We start from the raw sequence: 20327 nt of genomic DNA on the forward strand, positions 1-20327 counted from the left end.
TACTTCCATTTCTTCCCCCTCTGTTTGTGAGGAAGTGACATAACTGGTTGCTAAGATATTAGTTTTTATGCTGATAAGCTTCAAGACAGTTTTTCCACTGTCTTCTTTCACCCTCATGAGTAGGCTTCTTGATTCTTCACTTTCTGTCATCAGAGTGGTGTCATCAGCATATCTTAGATTGTTTATAGTTCTCCATGCAAATTGAATTCAAACTTTTAATTTTTTCAGCAATTCTTATGATGTATAAAAATTAAATAAAATAGGTGACAATATACAGCCTTGTACTCATTTTTGAAATCAATCTTATTATGTTATATTTTATTTAAAAATATTTTAAATATAAATATTTTAAAATATTTTATTTATTTGTTTTTTTCAATTACATGCAGTGATAGTTCTTACCAACCTATTTTGCAAGGTTTTGAGTTTTACATTTTTCTACCTCCCTCCAATTCCCCCCAGAACAGAAAGCAATCTGATATAGGCTCTAGGTATATAATCATGCTAAACATTGATCCATATTGATCAAGTTCTGAGAGAAGAATCAGATCCAAACAGAAGAAAGAAAAAATTAGAGGGAAAAATGGCATTAATATATAAGAAAACTTTTAAATTGAACCACTCAATTGTTATGTATTTGGATCTAACTATTGCTTCTTGACCCACATACAGTATCCTCAAAAGACAAGAAAGATGATTTTTTAAAAATCTCTTTGAGATTCTTTGAGAAACTTTTGAGAACCTTTGAGAACCATCTCTTTGAGAATTTACGATAATTTTTTGTGAAGTCAATGAAGGAGAAGTTGGTGTTTTGCTGAAAATCCCTTGCTTTGTTCATAATTCAGTAGATGTTGGCAATTTGGACTTTAGTTTCTCTACCTCTTCACAATTCAGCCTATTCTTCTGGTGATTTAGATGAAAAATTGCTGAAGTCTAGCTTGCAGAATCTTAAATATGACCTTGCCGGCATGTGAAATTAGTGCAATTGTTAGGTAATTTGAATATTCTTTGTAATCCTGGTATTTTGGATTGGGACATAAACAGATCTTTACAGTGACGACTCTTGAGTTTTTTCAAATTTGCTGGAATATTGCGTATACCACTTTTAATTTTTTTATTTTTGAATGGCCTAACATGTTTCATATTACAAATAAAAAAACAACATTCTTTAATTTTTTTAATTCCAGATTTTTATTATTAATTCCTCTATTCCTCCTCTCTTCCTGTCCTGCGTTGGCAAGCAAGTTTTCATAGGTTATACATGTGCAGTTGTGCAAAATACTTCCATATTAGTCATGTTGTGAAAGGAAACAGAAAAGAAAACAGAAAAATAATGAAAAAATCATAGCTGTGGATCTCCATTTAGACTCTGGAAGTAGATTGTATTGTTTTTCATGAATTCTTCAGAATTGTCTTGAGTCTTTGTATTGCTGAAAAGCTAAGCCATTCACAGTTTATTATCATGCAGTTTCACTGTTATTGTCTACAGTGTTCTCCCGGTTCCGCTCATTTTACTCTGCATCAATTCATATGTTTTTCCAGAACTTTTTGAAAGCATCCTGCTCACCATTTCTTATAGCACAATGGCACTCCATCACAGTCATATTATACAACTATTTCAGTAATATTCCACTTCAGAAAAATTCTTTCAATTTTTAATTTCTCACCAAACCATGCTGGTATAAATAGTTTTTTGGCAAAATTGGTCCTTTCCTTGTGCAAAACATCTCATTTCAAATCTTAGCTTTTAATATTTTAAATATGTCAAATCCTTGGCATGGGTAGATGAGTTTGGTAGGAGGCAGGGATCATATAGAGTAGCAGCATCAGTTAGACATCTCTAATACTTAAGAACAGCATGGGTCCTGAAAAAGTATTCCCAATTTATTTTTCTTGTATTTGTATAGTATTACCTATCTATCTTTCTTGTAATTGTAAAAATGTAATCATGTGAAGATGAATTTTGGCATTCAAAATTTCAGGATATTTTCAATTTAAATTTTTATTAATTTATTTTTTCAAATCTACATGTAAAAATAGTTTTCAACATTCATTTTTTTGTTGGATTTTGAGATCCACATTTTTCTACCCCCTCTCTTCCCTCCTCCTTCCCATGACAGTGAGTAATCTGATATAGGTTGAAGACATATAATCATATAATCATGTTAAACATATTTCCATATTAATCATGTTGTGAAAGAAGAATCTGAACTAAAGAAAAAATACAAGAGAAAAAGAATTAAAATAATATGCTTTGCTTGACGTTCAGTTTTCACAGTTTTTCTTTTGATGTGGTATTATTTTCCATCACAGTCTTTGAGAATTGTTTTTGATCATTGAACTGTTGAGAGGAGATAATTCTATCACAGTTGATCATCACACAATGTTGCTGTTAATGTGTCATTTATTTCTATGCTTGCAGGTGGGTTTTTATAAGGTATTATGTTTTGTTAAAGAGTTTTTCTAATATTCTTCATGAGTTCTTCCTTTTTATTTTTGATACTAGTAATTTAGCTTTCTTTTAAAAAATAAAATTAAGATATAGCTTGTCTATTTTTTCATAAAGCTAGTTCTTTGGTTTATTTATTAGTTCTTTTTTATTTTTAACATTCTTTTACTTTTTATAAGTTTTTAAGGTGATTTGATGGTTAAATCTCCAGGTGCAAAGCAGTAGACAAGGGAAGATTCAATATAAAAGATACATTTCTATTTCCAGGAAACCCATATAATAAATATGACAAATTTTCAATGTTGTCCAACTTTTTTTTAATTGTTTTCTTGTAGAATTTCTTTTGTTCTCTGCTGTGCACTTTTTATTTTGTTTTTCCTCTTCCCCCTCCCAAGGGTTAGAGTTAAGTATGGATATAATATATAAAAATATTTATATATACATACCTAATATATGTATGTGTGTCTATGCATATTTATATGCATAGACACATAGATTTCTATAAACAGGTTCATATCGACACATATATCTACATAACAAGTGTATGGTTACATTATGATTATTTCCCCTTGTCTTCTGTTTCTCTGGAAGTGAAAGCATCTTTCTTTATTTTTTTTGAAAGATTTATTTTGTTTTACAACATTTCCCCCATTCTTGCTTCCTTCCTTCCCCCCACAGAAGTTAGTCTGTTCGTTTTTATTTTGGTTCCATGTTATACATTGAGCTCAGTTGAATGTGATGACAGAGAAATCATATTTTTTTTTTTTAGATTTTTTTTTTGTAAGGCAAATGGGGTTAAGTGGCTTGCCTAAGGCCACACAGATAGGTAATTATTAAGCGTCTGAGACCGGATTTGAACCCAGGTACTCCTGACTCCAGGGCTGGTGCTCTATCCACTGTGCCACCTAGCCACCCCAAGAAATCCTATTCTTAGGGAAGAAAAATAAAATATGAGATAGTAAAATTACATAATAAGATAAAGGTTTTTTTTCCTAATTTGAAGGTAATAGTCTTTGGTCTTTGTTTCAAAGTCCACAGTTCTTTCTTTGGATACAGATGGTATTCTCCATCACAGACAGCCCCAAATTGTCCCTGATTGTTGCACTCATGGAATGAGCAAGTCCATCCAGATTGATCATCGCCCACATGTTGCTGTTAAGTGTACAGTGTTTTTCTGGTTCTGCTCATCTCGCTCAGCATCAGTTCATGCAAATCCCTCCAGGCTTCCCTGAATTCCCATCCCTCTTGGTTTCTAATAGAACAATAGTGTTCCACGACATACATATACCACAGTTTGTTAAGCCATTCCCCAATTGAAGGACATTCCCTTGATTTCCAATTCTTTGCCACCACAAACAGGGTTGCTATAAATATTTTTGTACAAGTGATGTTTTTACCCTTTATCATCTCTTCAGGGTATAGACCAGTAGTGGTATTGCTTGGTCAAATGGTATGCACATTTTTGTTGGCCTTTGGGCTTAGTTCCAGATTGCTTTCCAGAAAGGTTTGATGAGTTCACAGTTCCACCAACAATGTATTATTGTCCCAGATTTCCCACATCCCTTCCAACACTGATCATTGTCCTTTCTGGTCACATTGGCCAATCTGAGATGTGTTGAGGTGGAAAGTATCTTTCTTCAAAAGTCCAAGTCTTTCCATGTTTTTTTTTTCTAAATCTACCAGCTCATTATTTCCTATTCCATCATAATATTCCAACTCAATCCTGTTCTATTTGCGAGATTGTGTTATGAAAATTTTTGCAAACCTTAATTTTCAGCATTCCTTCTATTCTTGGCTTCCTGAGTTTATTTGTACAGAAAAGTTTTATTCACAATAACAAGTTTCATTTACAAAAGTTTTTATTTACCAAATTTTTCATTTTGTACTTCAAAAATAGTTTCACAGTATAATATAGTTTAAGGTCTGATACTATTGAATCTGCTTTTTCTACAAATTTTCTTGAAAGTTTTATAAGTTTTTTTGGGAAGTTTTCTATAAGTTTTAAAGTTTATTTTATGGTTAAATCTCCAGGTGCAAAGCACAATGGAAGATTCAATATAAAAGATACATATCCATTTCCAGAAAACCAATATAATAAATGCTACAAATTTACAAAACTTTCTTTGAAATTTCTAACCTTTTGTCCTTTGAAAAGAAATTAGTAGGGGTGGCTAGGTGATGCAGTTCATAGAGCACTGGCCCTGGAGTCAGGAGTACCTGAGTTCAAATTTGACCTCAGACACTTAATAATTACCTAGCTGTGTGACCTTGGGCAAGCCACTTAACCTTACCTATTGCCTAGAAAAAACAAAAAAAATTAGTAATTTTTTTATCTTAATCAGTAAGATAATTTTTAATCATTTAATTCTGATAGTATTACATAGATAATGTAAAATTGTCATTATATTATCTTATTTGCTTTACTTACCTATGAGAAATAAATATTGCTCCATTTATTTCGAACTTCATTTCTTTAAAAAGTGTTTGGTATTTATTTTTATGTCATTCCTCTGTTTTTGCGGTCGGTCATGCTTTCAGGTATTTTATACTGTCTAGTCATTTTAAATCATCGAAAACAATATTGAATAATTTTTGATAGTGAATTTTCCCTATTTTTCTCTTTTGATTCAAGCTATTTTAGCTTTAACTTTGCAATCATAATTACTATGCTTGCTTTTTACATAATAAATTGTCTTCCTGGTCTTTAACATAATAAATTGTCTTCCTGGTCTTTATTTTTATCCTTGTGTGTATTTCACATTTTTATAGAATATACTGAATATCATTGAATTATAGTGTTGAATATAAATTTTTTGTTCTGCTCTCAATTTCCATTTTATGGGTAAATTCACACCATTCATTCTAAACTATGCTTATTTATTTTACATTTCTTTACTTCCTATTTTTCTTCACTACCCTTCTCACACAATTCCTATCTGTCCTTACTCCTCTGATTTATTTCTACCCTATACTTTGTCCTCCTACTTTTTAACCTTCTTGCCCCTCCAATAGTCCTTTCTTTATCCTCTTTCCCTACGATTCCCTTGCCCTCAATTTTTTCTGAGTTTGAAATACTTTCTTACTCCTCTAGATAAGCATGATTTTCCTCTTTAACCCACTGCTGATGGAAGTTTTCATCTCTACCCAACCACTAGCATTTTGTGAAACAGTTTTTCATTTTATGCCTCTTTTGTATGAGATAATTGTTTCTTTTTATCACTAGTCGCATTTTTTTTAGAATCCCTCCCATCATTCTCAGTTCATCCCATTTTCCTTCAAAGGACCCAAACAAAAATGACTGATAAAGAACTGATATTATTTTCCCCTATAAGAATCAAATAGAAAGTTACTATCTAGGGTTGGGTTTTTGCTTCCTTTGCTTATTCATTTTTGTTTATTTTGCTTTTAGTTCCTATTAGTGTAATTAAATGGTAGCCCTGAGGTTTGCGGAATGATGCTCCAAGATTCAGGTCCTTTTTATTGTCATTTTTCTGAGGTTTGTTCCAGAGTTCAACCCTGAATTCTCCTCTCCACTCATAAACCAAGGTTAGAACCTCTGGCCACAAATTATCTTATTCTCTGCCATCCCTCTGCTGACTGCCAACTACAGCTGTCCTCTCTGTACTGGATTAAAACCAAGGACCCTGCTCTGCTGCATTTGCCCATAGCCAGTAGGATCTCTGCTATATACTTTCATTTTTTTGAAAGAGTGAGTTCATACCATTCATATTTACAAATATGATTACTGTTTATTTTCCCCTATCTTGTTTTTTTCCCCTGTTTATCATATTTTGTATCATCCTTGCTCAGAATTGTTTTCTTTTTGGCCAACATCTCCCCAATTACTTTTTCTTTTCTATCACCTGCCACCACTTTACTTATCCCTTTCTTTCCTATTTCCTTGTAGGATAAGATAGATTTATATATCCAACTGAAAGTGAATATTATTTCCTCTTTGATTCAATTTTGATAAAAGTGAGGTTCAAGCTTTGCCTTCCATTCAAATCTTTTTTCTCTATTGTAAAAGTTATTCCACATTTCATTTATAGATGATAATTTATCCCATTGTAATTCTTCCTTCCCCTTCTCCCAGGCAATCCCTTTTTCACCCCTTATTTTTTTGGAGGGGATACCAACCCATTATAATCAATAGTTCATGCCCTCTATGTCCATTCTTTCCAACTTCCTTAATTAAAAGAAAAACAATTTAGGATTTTAAGTACCATCTTCCCATGTAGGATGTAAACAGGTTAACTTATTAAATTCTCTATGACTTCTTTATCTTGTTTCCATTTTTTTTGCTTCCTGTAGTCTTGTGTTTGAATATCAAATTATCTTTTCAACTCTTGTCTATCAGGAATGCCTAAAAGTCCTTGATTTCATTGAGTATCCTTTTTTTTTGTTCTGAAGAATTATAGCCAGTTTTGTTGGAAAAGTAATTCTTGATTATAATCCTAACCTGCTGTAATGACATGCCCCCTAATCTTTTAATGTAAAAACTGCTAAATTGTGTTTTATCCTGACTGTTTTTCCATAATATTTGAATTGTTTCTCTCTGGCTGCTTGTAATATTGTCTTCATCTGGCAGCTTTGGAAATTAGCTACAATACTGCTAGGAATTTTCATTATGGGATTTCTGTCAGGAGGTGAGCAGTGGATTCTTTTTTTACCCTCTGGTTCTAGGCTATCAGTAGTTTTCCTTGATAATTAAAATATGATGTCTGGATTAATTTTTGGATAATGGTTTTCAGGCAGGTCAATAATTCTTAAATTATTTCTCTTCAATCTATTTCCTAGATCAGTGTTTTTTTTCCTTATAGTTCACATTTTTTTCCTTTTTATTCTCTTGATTTTGTTTGATTGTTTCTTGATGTCTCATTGTGTCATTACTTTTTACTAACTCAATTTTAATTTTTAAGGAATTGTTTTCTTCAATGAGTTTTTGTGCCTTTTTCCAGTTGACTAATTTTACTTTTTAATGAGATCTTTTCTTCTTTGTTTTTGAATTCTTTGCTTAAATTTAAAATTCCTCTTCCATTTGGCCAGTTCTGCTTTTTTTAGGGAATTCATCTCTTCCGTATAATCTTCACATGGGACCTCTTCTGTTTTTTATGTTTTTCCCCCTATAGGTTTTTTTTTTGTACTTCCTTTACCAAGCTGTGGCCACTTTCTTTTATCACTTTCTGTTATTTTTTTCTGCCTCTCTTATTTGAGTTTTTAAATCGATTTTGAGTCCCAGGGTCTGAGACCAATTCACATTTTTAATTGAAACTTTGTAAATAGCTACTGTGATATCACTATCTTCATTGAAGTCTGTATTTTGAGCTTACTCTGTCATCATAACTTTCTAGGGTCAATTTCTTTTTAACATTTGGTCATTTTCAGTCATTTTCTTGACTTTTAACTTTATGTTAAAATTGAGCCCTGCTTCCCAGAGTGTCAGGGGCCCTGTCCCCTGCTTCAACTTTTTCATGCTACTGTGTTCTGGGAAGTCTGTAACTTTTTGTTATAAGAAGAGAAATGGTCACTGCTCTCCTGGTTTGTGCTGAGGTCTTTGAACAACACAGCTCTAGAACTCTCTACTTTAGAACTGCAGCCAGGGTTCTTGCTCCTTTCAGTCCTCTTCCTTACTCTGGGATTTTAACTCAGAACCACACACAGGTCATCAAAGTTCTTCACGAAGTGCCATCAAAGGAATCTCTGTAATCTTCTTCTGACCAATTGTTTGACCTCTTCCTGCCAGTGGGTTGAAAACTCTGGATGCTGTTGCTTCTGTTCAGTTGCCCCCAGGTCCTATGGCTGGTTTGTATTGGTCATGCCCGGGTACTGGTTGCCAGTGTCGTGATGCTGGCTTTGTTGAGGCAGCCTACTCTAAAATGTATCACATTCTTTACTCCAGTGAGAAAGACTTTTCCTTTTGACCTTTTAAGTTGTCTTAGACTGGAAAATTGTTTTACTTTGGTTTTTTGTTGGTTCTGCCACTCAAAAAATCATTTAAAGTGTTATTTGAAGAGTATTTTGACCTCAGATGATTCCTTATCTTGATTCTACCATCTTGATTTTTCCTTAGTTGCAACACTTTAACACATCCTCTTTTAGTATTTTAAATAGCTTAGCTTGAATTCTATCACAACCCCTCTTAGTCTTATTGTTGACTTCATTCTCCAGGATCTATGACTTTAAATAAGTACTGAGTTAGCAAATAGTTAATATAAATTAGCATTAGCTATGCCATATTCTATTTTTATTTCTTTTTTTGAACATTTCCTAAGTTTTCATCTACTTCGGAATTTGAATTTGACTCCTCTGTCCTAGATGATTTCAAAGTTTCCATTTGACTTTGATATACTGTGGTACTGAGACAAAAACAGAGATCTGTATTAGCAACAGTCTACCTCAGTAATTCTAGGAGGGATACCTCCTTGGAAAAGGACACCACCAAGATAAATGAACTTGTCCACAGTTCTCAAAACTTCTCTATTTGCTGTAATCCATGGTTCCACATATGGATGATGTAGTGCTGGTTGATGGAGCATCTGTGTTGACAATGAGGTTGACACACACATTGACAGAGCTAGATCATTATTTGGGAGTTTCCAAAAGAGTGTGGGAAAGAAGAGATATCAGACTGACCACCAGGCTGAAGGTCTACAGAGCTGTTGTGCTGATCTCATTGCCATATGCTTGTGAAACCCAGACAGTCTACCAATGCCATGTCAGGAAGCTGAATCACTTTCATTTAAATTGTCTTAGGGAGATTCCGAAGATCACCTGGCAGGAGAAGATACCAAACACTGACTACCTTGGCATTCCAACATAACTACAGAAAGCTCAGCTATGATGGGCTGGGCACATTGTTAGAATGCCAGACAAACACTTGTCAAAAAAGACTATTTTAAGGAGAACTCACCCAGGGAAAGTGTTCACAAGAGGGTCAGAAGAAGTGATACCAAGACACCCTGAAGATCTCAATGACGAACCTTAGAATTGACTGTACAGCTTGGGAGATACTAGCACAGGACCCCCCAGCATGGCATGCCCTCATCAGTGAGGGACTGTGCTCTATGAGGAAGGCAGAATTGAAGCAGTTCAAAGGAAATGTGACATATATGTTTAGAGTATCCACCCCAGGTGTTCACATGGACTATTAGTGATCAATCTATGATAAAGCATTCTGAGCTCTTATTGGTCTGATCAGACATAGTTGGACAAACTGTTATTTATCTCAAACATAGTGATGCCATTTTGGTCTTCTTTGATAAGGAAGGACAAGAATTGAACAAGGAGGGATTTCAGTGGTCACAAAATTAAGGAGCCATTGAATGCTGGATAGCCGATGTTGCAATAAAAGAGAGAGAGTTTGCCCAACAAACATCACTCCTGCCTTATCAATAGATTTGGAGACCAGACAGTGAAGGATGATCTTCAGAAAAGATTATGGAAAGTTGAGAAAACTTTCCATGCTGCCGAACTCCCGTCTGGCATGGTAGACATCACCAATATTCTTAATGAGCAGAATCTTTTGATCAATTCACCTCATTCATCTCTAAGACAGAGGAAGGAGATCACTTTCATTTAGACAACTTCTGGTCCATTGTCAAGTCTTGTCAGACTCAATAAGTCAGTGACCATTCTCAGAGTAAATTCGATTATAATGCAGAACCTCATCTGCCAGATGAGCATTTAATTGACCCCAACCTTTTTCTTTTCAGTTATATTTGACTGACCATTTTGAAAAATGTACCCTCCAGTAAGGCAATATTCCATTAACTGATAAGTATATTAATTTTTAAAGAATTTATTAAGCATCTACTACATAGATTGTCCTCGGCATGGGGAAGATAAAATTAAATATGCTGCTATGCATTTATGATTCTAAAGCACCCACATATTTGGAAGACTGTGGGTATATCACAAGGTTCTGTTCTGGGGTTTCTTCTTTCCTCTCTATATTTGTCTCTTGGTGTTTATTGCATGATCAATTCAGTGCACAAAACTTCCAGATATGTACCTTCAGTCAAAATTTCTCATCTGAATTCCTATCCTATATCACTTAGTGACTAGAGATTTCAAAATACTGTCCTGGAAAACTTCAAACTCAACCAGTCTAAAACAGAACTTCTGCTGTTCCTTAAAACTTCCCTTATTACTATTGTTGAGGGCGTTCCCAAGTTCAAAAATTTGGTGGCGTCCTCAAGATTTCTCCTCTTTCATTTCTACCACACATACCTTTAGTTGTCAGATTCTCCCAGTCTTGCTCCTACATCTCTTAATGTTTTTTAATCTGTACCTGCCCTCCTAATACAGGCCCTCACCACCTTCCACCTTAACTAGTGTAAAAGGCTCCTAATTGCTCTCTTAGTCTCAAATATTTACTTCCTTCAATTGCTCCTTCACCTAGCTGCCAAACTTCTTTTGTTCTAAATCAGAAATATGATCCCATTATGCCCCTATACTATGAACTTTAGCATTTCCTTTTTGCCTCCAGAATGAAATAGAAAAATTTCTTGATTGGCATTTAAAATCCTTCATAGCCTGGCTCCAGCTACCTTTTACCCTTGTTACACAGCACTCCCTTTCAACATATACAGCTTATTTTACTCTTGGTATGCTAGCTCCTGCCTCCTTCCATTTTCATTGACTTATGCCCTATGCTTATGATTAATTTTTCTTCTTCACCATTTCTCAGATTATCTACCTGCTTTTCTTTTTTATCAGTCTATCAAAGATAGTCTGAAAACTGCCTGTTCATATCCTTTCGACATGTATTAATTGACTCACATTTAAAAATAATAAATTTAGCCCAGTTCCTTATATACTTGAGAAATGAAAACTTTATGCTATCATTTTTTCCAGTTTCCTGTTTTCTTTCTAATTTTTGCCACATTTTATTTATACAAAAGTGTTTTTTTTTATTTTAGATAATGAAAATTAACCATTTAACTTCTGATCTTTATTTTTCATTTGGTTATAAACTCTTATCTTATCCATATATCTGACAGGAATATTTTTTTAAACTTCTCTAATTTATTTATATCACCCTTTATGCCTAAATCATTCCTCCATTTGGTCTTATCTTATTATATGATTCCTAGCTTCTTTCAAGATTGTATGCAAGTGAGGGGGCATCTAGGTAGCACAGTGGATAGAGTACCACCCCTGGAGTCAGGAGGACCTGAGTTCAAATTCAGCCTCAGACACTTAATAATTACCTACCTGTGTGGCCTTGGGTAAGTCACTTAACCCCATTGCCTTGCAAAATCCTTAAAAAAAAGATTGTATGCAAGTGACACCTCCATTAGTTCTTCCTGATTCCCCTAGGACATAGATTTTTTTCCTTCAAGTTATCTTATATTGATTCTGAGTAGATCAATAAATCAAAACCCCCTAAGTTCTGAGAATATATCCTAATTCTAACAGATACATTTTATGTCTTGGAGAACTCTTTCCCCTGAGTATTCTAAGGGTTCTCTTCAAGATTTGGGAGTAATTCTGGCACCCTGAACAGTGAACTTGACTCCCTCAACGTTATTAGTTGAAAATGAATTTTGTCAGACAATTTTAAGTAACTTTTACTCAAGTCATATAATCAGAACAGTTATTCCAATCCTTCCTGAAAGAGTCTATTCTTCCAAGAGCACATGGAGTCTAGGGAAATGTGAACTCCTGGTTCAAAAGCATATGTGGCAAAAGGGAATTTCTCCATTTGTAGAATGTTCAAAAAGATTCCATTAATATAGGTGAATCTGTGCTCTGAACTTCTGGCTCTTGTTACAAACTCTGCTGATCTGGGAATTTAGTAAGTATACTAACTGAAAGAGGTGGATCACCAAATCCCATGGTCCTTTGAAGGTTCGATTCCAACCAAAGGGAGGGGGGGAGAGAAAAGAGACCTAGGTCAGAGAAAGAGTCAAAGTCTTTCTTTCTCCTCCAAGCAGTGGAGGTGATTAATCCAAACATCATACTCATTGCACTTTTCAAATGATTCAATTCAAGCTGACTTTAGGTTATGAATCTCATTTCCTCTTCCAATCTGAATTCCATTCTTGTGCAACCCCATCACAAAGGCTGCATGTAGTTCAAAGTTTTTGTTTTATTTGACTCATATTCATTGAATCATATTCTTATGTAATTAAGATATCAAGGTTCAAATGGCAACTGAGTGATTCCAATCCCACCTTCTAACTAGATTGTCAAGTCTTGGTAGGCAGAGACAGTGCTCTCATTAGTTTTTGTAGCCTTAGCATCTAACTTATATCTAGTACTTAATGATTGTTGAATGATTGATTGCATGACTGATGGAACCATGCCTTAATATATTATCCCTACTTCCTTCACAGGTCCCAAGATTGCTCATACAGCAATTATGATTTGCCAGAACTCTGGTGCTAAAAAGTCATTAAATCTCCTAAAACATTTCCCCAAATGAAAATTGAAATTATTAGTTCATAAGTTGATGACTTACCTCAAAAAATCATAGAATTTCATTGACACATTTGCAAGAGGTCATCTAGTCTCATCATAAACGGAGAAGTGTAGCCACTCTCTCTAGAGCAGAGAATATTTCTTTCTGTGCCTTAGAAAAGAAAATCAAGGCATCTCCCTGAGGCTATGGTGGATTCAATTATTTGTTCAGGACTACATAACTGAGAATTTGAACCCAGGTTTTTCTGATTTAATGTTTGTCTCTCTATTCTACCCTGAAAAAATGTCAGTCTTATAGAAGATTTTATTTCTATGAATCCCATTGAATTGGAACAATTTCACATTGCTTCCCACAGTCTTATTTCAGAAACTATTCTCAGTGGAGACACCAATGTATCCTGTAAATCATGAAATCCAACAGGTACTGATTGTTTTCTTCCCAAGCGTTGAGATGGACCAGTTTTTATAAGTGCCTCTGCCTGTGTTAATGCATCCATCTGCTGAGCCATTTCAGACAGAAATGCATGGCCCCCCTCAGGCTGAAAGAACCTAGGAGTTCACCTTTGAATTTTCCCTCTGATCCAATTATGACACCAGGCCTGCTGGCACTGCTGTAGTAAAGGACCTGTCAAGATTTCCATTATAACCCATCTTGTGTAGGAGGTCATCACTCAAAGGGGGAATCTTCTCCAGGCAGAAACAGGTTCTGCCACAGTAATAGCATAAGCCCATCCTGAGCAACTTTTGGAGACTCAGTTCTCCTGATTTTAACAGTGTTCTCTTAACTACAGAGTGGCAAATTTCAGTAATTCCTTGAATAAAATGGAGATTCCCAGTCCATGTTTCTCTAGAGGCCATTAAGAATGGACCACACATAGACACCATGCCCTAGGGAAGTAGATGGTGTAACTCTTTTTTTTAGGTTTTTTTTTTGCAAGGCAAATGGGGTTAAGTGGCTTGCCCAAGGTCACACAGCTAGATAGATAATTATTAAGTGTCTGAGGCCAGATTTGATCTCAGGTACTCCTGACTCCAGGGCCGGTACTCTATCCACTGCGCCGCCCCTGATGGTGTAACTCTTATTGGCCCTATATTCTGGGTAAATCCTATGAAAGGTAGAATAGTCAGGGTCCTACCCATAAGTCACAAAGAATTTAACTTTGTTGCTCCAACAATCATAGTGTCAAATGACACTATTAAGTTCATATGTACCAATGGTGAGTGGCAAGTACCAGAACCAAATGTAGACCTCCTGACTATATCTAGTAAGCTTTTCACTAGGTAGGTATAGCAATATTTATTCTCTCTCCCTTGTAGGACTATCGGGAAGAAAATGAATGAATGAAATGATTCATTAGGCAAGGGTGAACTGGCCCTTGACCTCAAGAAATTTCCATTCTAGTTGGTGAAAAAGCATGACCAATTATCAGAGTATACCTAAGACAAGCAAAATGAAATTAAGGTCATTTCAGAAAAGAGGGGAACTAGACCTCGGGAGATAAGGAAAATATCCAAGGAAATCAGATGTTCTGAAAAGTGAAAATGAAGAGATCAGGAATTTCAACCAGTTGAACTTGACTTTGAATGTGACTCTCCTATTTGCCAGGTGAGGGTCTCTGGGGAAGTCAGGGGGCTTTTCTGTAGCACAGGGATCTTTATATCATCCCTACCTCCTTCAAGGTCCCAAGATTGCTCATACAGCAATTATGATTTGCTCAAACTCGAGTTCTAAAAAGTCATTATATCAATTCACCAGAAATTTAATTCAACTCAAAAAATATGCCAAGTGCAAGATACTTCACGGGAGGCTGGAGAGAAAAAAACTATAATATTTAATAATCAATAATATGCTTCTCATTATTTTATTGCTTCATAATTCTATCTTAACTGGCAATGCACAGTCTTAAATAGATCTTGAGACACCATACCCTGGAGGAGTATTATAGTCACTCAGCCTTGGAATTCTTTGACTGTTGTGGTTGGCAATATCATCACCTCCAGATTTGAGAAGGTTCATTCCAACCATGTTCCTTCCAGCTATATAATAGCCCCCTCTTTCCACTGCTTATGGAATAGTAGAGTCAGAGAACTAATCCACAGCTCTATTTCCCCTTTCTCAGAATCTAAAATAAGCCTTTCAGACTAGTAGTCTCCTGCATGTGTTGTCTCCTCCATTAGAAGGAGGATACAAACTTCACTTTGGATCCAAGTCCCAATTGTAGCTCAGTGATTAGCAGAGAGTAAATGCATAATGAGTCATTTCATTCATTCGTTTTCTTCCCAATAGTCCTACAAGGTAGAGAATAAATATTATCTCCACATAGTAGTAGATAGCTTACTAGATATAGTCAGGGGGTCTATATTTGAATTTTGATTCTGGTACTTGATACTTGGGTACCCTTGGAGACACTGAAACTGAAAACCTCTGATCCTCAGTTTCTGATTCTATAAAATATAGAAGCTAAGGAAACAGCAAGTCCCTTCTTTCCTAAAATCTATGATCTGAAGATCTCTTAGGCCCTCCTTAGCCAAATGAAATTATGCGTAACTCACTTTGCTAACCCCATACATTATATGGACTTTAGTTCTATGATCATTATTATCTAGTCTAAACCCCTTCATTTACAGATGAAGAAATAGAAGCCAAAAAGATTAAGTAATTTTTCTCAGGCCAATAAGTGACTTGGGTTCAAAACCATCCCTGCTGATAATCTTCACAAGGGAGAAAAGAATAGAACAGAAGAAAAATAATCATCATTTTTACCTCTTGCCTCCTGAGGTTGTTCTAATGAAACTCTCCTGTAAAGGGTGAAATGCTGTGGAAATGAGGGAGGAGAGAGTTGAGAATTTGGAGCCCATTGCCTCTTTCTTGCCCGTGTGGCCTTCAATAAATCACTGCCCCTTTCTGGACCTCAGTTATTATATAAAATAGAAAATTCTCCTCTGAGACATTATAATACATTAAAAAATCTTTCTTTTTAATTCTGATTTTAATAACAAAAAGAAAACATTTCCAAATGTAAAGTAGACAATAAAAAAGATTATATTTGAACCCATGAATCTCTATTATGTAGCTTGTTTTCCATTAAATTACATAATAAATTCAATGTGTTATTTTTAAAGCTGTCCTGCTTGGGTGTGTTTTGCTCTGAACTCTCTTTTTGTTCCCTTCTCTGTTTTTAAAATGCTTCACTGACTCTCTTTTGTTCCTTTTTTTCTTTTTTTTGTACCAGTTTCCCTGTTTTTTGTCCCCTTCCTTCAATAAGAAGAAAAACAAATAATTTTTGTAACAAATAAGCATTATTAAGCAAAACAAAAGGGCAATTTGCCATTTGAACATTGTATTTCTCATCGTAAATCTTGAGTTCATTTCTACTTGCTCATGGGCTGTTCCTGGTTACATGTTTGAGATGGGAAAATTGGTGCTCCAATGTAAAATGACTTGACCATGACAACATGGCTTATATGTGTGCATTCAGGTGGGGAGGAACCAAAGCCTTCTCACAGGGAGTCCTGGTCTCATTGCCTTATGCCGCACTGCTTAATCAAAGGGTCACTCATTGTGCCTGTGGGACCAGGCAAATATGCTGTTGTTGTTGAGTCCTTTCAGTAGCATCTGACTCTCTGTGACCCCATTTAGAGTTTTCTTGGCAGAGATACTGGAGTGGTTAGACATTTTCTTCTTCTACTCATTTTACAGATGAGGAACTAAGGCAAACAGTGCTAAGTGACTTGCCCAGGGTCACAGAACCAGTAAATATTTGAGGCTGCATTTGAACTCAGATCTTCCTGACTCCAGGGCTGGTGCTTTATTTTCTATCCACTGGGAAAATGAGATGATACTATATAGAGCTTGGAATCCAAGGGTGTATTCAATATTTTACTTGCTCCTGTCTCAGAAGTCTGGAATTGCCTAAAGACCTAAGGGCATAGCTGGCTCATTACATACCAACTTTCCTCCAATGACCCCCCAGTGTGACCTTGCCCTGATCCTACCAGTAGATGCCTGCCTTAATGTCCAAGAGTCTTTGGTTTTAATATATAGTGGTAACATTCTCTCTGCTAATACACACTCTAGGGTACAGAAAGTTCACCCATGAGCAGGGTAAACACCATTTTTTATTTTTACTGTGTTGATATGCCAGTGAGGTAACACTGGAGAGCCCTCATAAAATGTATTCGAGTTGTATTTCTTGGGAGCCAGACACTCTGAATCAGAAAAGAAGGAAAAATGAAGTAGATGGTGGCTCTGAACAATTAATAACATCACACTTTCACTTACCACCCCGGACAGGATGCTTTACATCTTTAATTAGCAAGGAACTGATTGGAATATAATATACTTCCAAGATTCAAATGCTGTGTGTCTGTTGGAGATTGCTTAATGTAGCCAGGGCATTGTTCTTCTTGGCAAATGTACAAAACAAATGGCCTAATGCCTTCCTTCCAAGCTGGGATGTCCTATACTTCGGGTATTTGGAAACCTTCCATTTTCGCATCCCCCATCTCCTAGCTTGGTAATGGGCTGAATTTTGTTTCAGCATCAATGATTTACTTGAATCATTTCCTTTTCATGTGCCTCACTTTCCTTATCTGTAATTTGAAGAGGTTAGATAATAAAAGTTCCCATTTCTATAATACTTTCCAGTTGATGGAGAATTTTCCTCACATCAACTCCATAAAGATGTGGCAAAGGTAATACAATCTGTGTTCTGTAGGTACAAGATAATATTTGGCAATACTAGTTCAAAAAATTATTTCTCTCTTTTCTTCTAGTAGGCAACCTCAGCAAGGAACAATGATTGGTGACCTACCTCTGTTCTCAGAAGGTGATGAGACCATAGTTTTAGGCATGGAAGGTCCTCGGGTCATTTATTCCAGCCCTTTCATTTATAGATGAGAAAACAGGATGAAAGAGTAAGTGATACACCCAAGCTTTACAGGAAATAAAGCATGTAGTCAGAATTTTACCCAAGTCCTCTGATACCAAGTCCAGGGGTTGTTGCACTATATCATCTGGCATTTTGACCTGGCTTTGTGACTTATTAAAAGGCATCTAGGTGGCACAGAAAATAGGATGCCAGGCAGATACTTCCTAGCTGTGTGACCCTGGGCAAGTCACTTAACTCTGTTTATCTCAGTTTCCTCATTGTAAAATTAGCTGGAGGAGGAAATGGCAAATCATTCCATTATCTTTGCCATGAAAACCCAAATGGGGTGATGAAGAGTTGGATGTGACTGAAAATGACTAAATAACACGAAAAAACATTAAAGAATTTTCACTAAAAAAACCCAAAATGAGCAACATCAAAAATATGACTTGCTAATTGCTTGGCATTATGGCAAGATCACTAGATTTTCTTTATAAGTTCCGAATTCAAATCTTTTTTAGTTATATTGTACTCATTGAACAGGGACACTTGACTTTTTCTCCACCTTGGTTTCCTTAGCTATGAATGAGCAGGTGAGATGAAATGAGCAGTCTTTTTGAACTGTTTCTTTTTTCCCATCATATGCAAAGAGAGTTCTTGACACCCATCTTTTTTTCTAAGATTTTGAGTTCCCCATTTTACTTGAGGAGGTAACCAATCTGCAGATGTGTTGAAAGTGATCCAGTTTACTACTGGAAGAGCAGGAATGTCAAAACACATCTTTTGGCTCTTTCATTGGGACTTTTTCCACCACCTCGTTAACAGCAGCTCACATTCTCTTATACTTCACAGTTTACAAATCACTTTCCCCATAATAACCATAAGCAACTGATAGTGAAAGCAGTGTTGTTTCTAGTTGACAATAATAGCTGTCCAGTATTTAAATAGAATGTAAAAGTCTGCATAGCATTTTGCCTGTGTGATCATCACGAGAACCCTGAAAATTAGAGTTATTTTTATTCTCATTTTACCGATGATGAAACTGAGACAAATGGCCAAGTCACTTATTTGGGGTCATACAGCTAGTCAGTAAAGTATTTGAGACTAGATTTGAACTCAGGTCTCCCTTTCTCCAGATTCAGTAGTCTAGTATAATTTTATTTGTTTGTTTGTTTGTTTTGTTTTGGTGAGTCAATCAGTGTTGATTGGCTTGCCCAGAGTCGCACACCCAGCTTGTATGAAGGATCTGAGGCCGGACTTCACTTCCAGTCCTCCTGATTCCAGGGCCAGTACTTTGTCCCCTGTGCCACCTTGCTGCATTCCACCTCTTCCTCCACCACTTTAAAGGCACACTGACTTTATTGCTTCTCTTTTACGTTGTCCACCATAAGCCATCAGGAATAAGAATTCTCAGTATCAGAATGAACAAAAAAATGGTACTTCAAGATAACATGAAACTGAATGATATGCATAAATCCATACTTTGGTAGGAGATTGTTAAATCTAGAAGTATTCACCCAAAACCATGCTTTCAATTAAAAAATAACACATTTTTATTTGACTTTAGCTTTTTTTAAAAATATGCTCTAGTGAAATATTACAAAAAACAATACTGGGGGCAGCTAGGTAGTGCAGTGGATAGAGCACCAGCCCTGGAGTCAGGAGTACCTGAATTCAAAGCTGTCCTCAGACACTTAATAATGACCTAGCTGTGTGGCCTTGGGCAAGCCACTTAACCCCATTCCCTTGCAAAAAAAAACCCCTAAAAGTAATAATACTGTAGAGAAATAAAATATTACACAAGATAAATTTAACAAAATGTTTTGATCAATCTGAATAGATAAAAACACAGATACTTCCACATATAGACACAGCAATCAATTACTAATCAGAATAATTATTATAAACAAATGATGTGGTAAATATGGCAAGATAAGAATGCCAGTGTTCAATAAACAAAGCATTCATGGAATAGTTTCCTCCTTCAAGTTATTACCTGAGTATCAAGAATTACTCTCAAGGCCATAGGACCAATTGTTAATACAAACCAAACAATCTTAAATAGTAAGCAGGTCTGAAACAACTACTCATTATCAGGCCATAATCATCCCTTGCCAATATTGTGACTATTTTTAAAATGGGATTAACAAGAGACAACTTTTCATGTACAGCTAAGATATAAAATTAAAAGATAATATACGAATAATACTGTCTATCGCCCCCAACCTAAGAAAATCTATGGACCCACTTACTGCTATGATGGATGTTTTCAAAAGTCAAGATAAAGGGGAAACTGTCCCTTAGTCAAACTACCTTCATTTAAAAAAAAAAACTTAGGGGTCCATAATGGCTAAAGAAAATTCTTGGGTGGCAGCAAAGATGTTAAAGAAATTATTCTGAAATTTAAGTTTCTCTAGATTGTGTTAAAATGAAATTAATTTCATGTCAGACATAATTCTCATGAAATTAGCCTTCTGTCCAGGAAATCTGCATCAACCAATATGCTAAATAATTACATCATATTAATAGCTATTCCATTTGTTTTAAAAACAAAACAAAAATAGATCTAATTAAGCAGCTAT

General features: G+C 35.5%; 1 long non-coding RNA gene across 1 annotated transcript in view; it reads left to right on the forward strand.

The window, feature by feature from the left end:
• The window catches only part of LOC141512627 (uncharacterized), a 123551-nt gene that overhangs the window by 20000 nt on the left and 83224 nt on the right, over positions 1 to 20327 (forward strand). The window lies entirely within an intron of this gene.

The sequence above is a fragment of the Macrotis lagotis genome, chromosome 1 (assembly GCF_037893015.1).
Source record: "Macrotis lagotis isolate mMagLag1 chromosome 1, bilby.v1.9.chrom.fasta, whole genome shotgun sequence".
Lineage (NCBI taxonomy): Eukaryota > Metazoa > Chordata > Mammalia > Peramelemorphia > Peramelidae > Macrotis > Macrotis lagotis.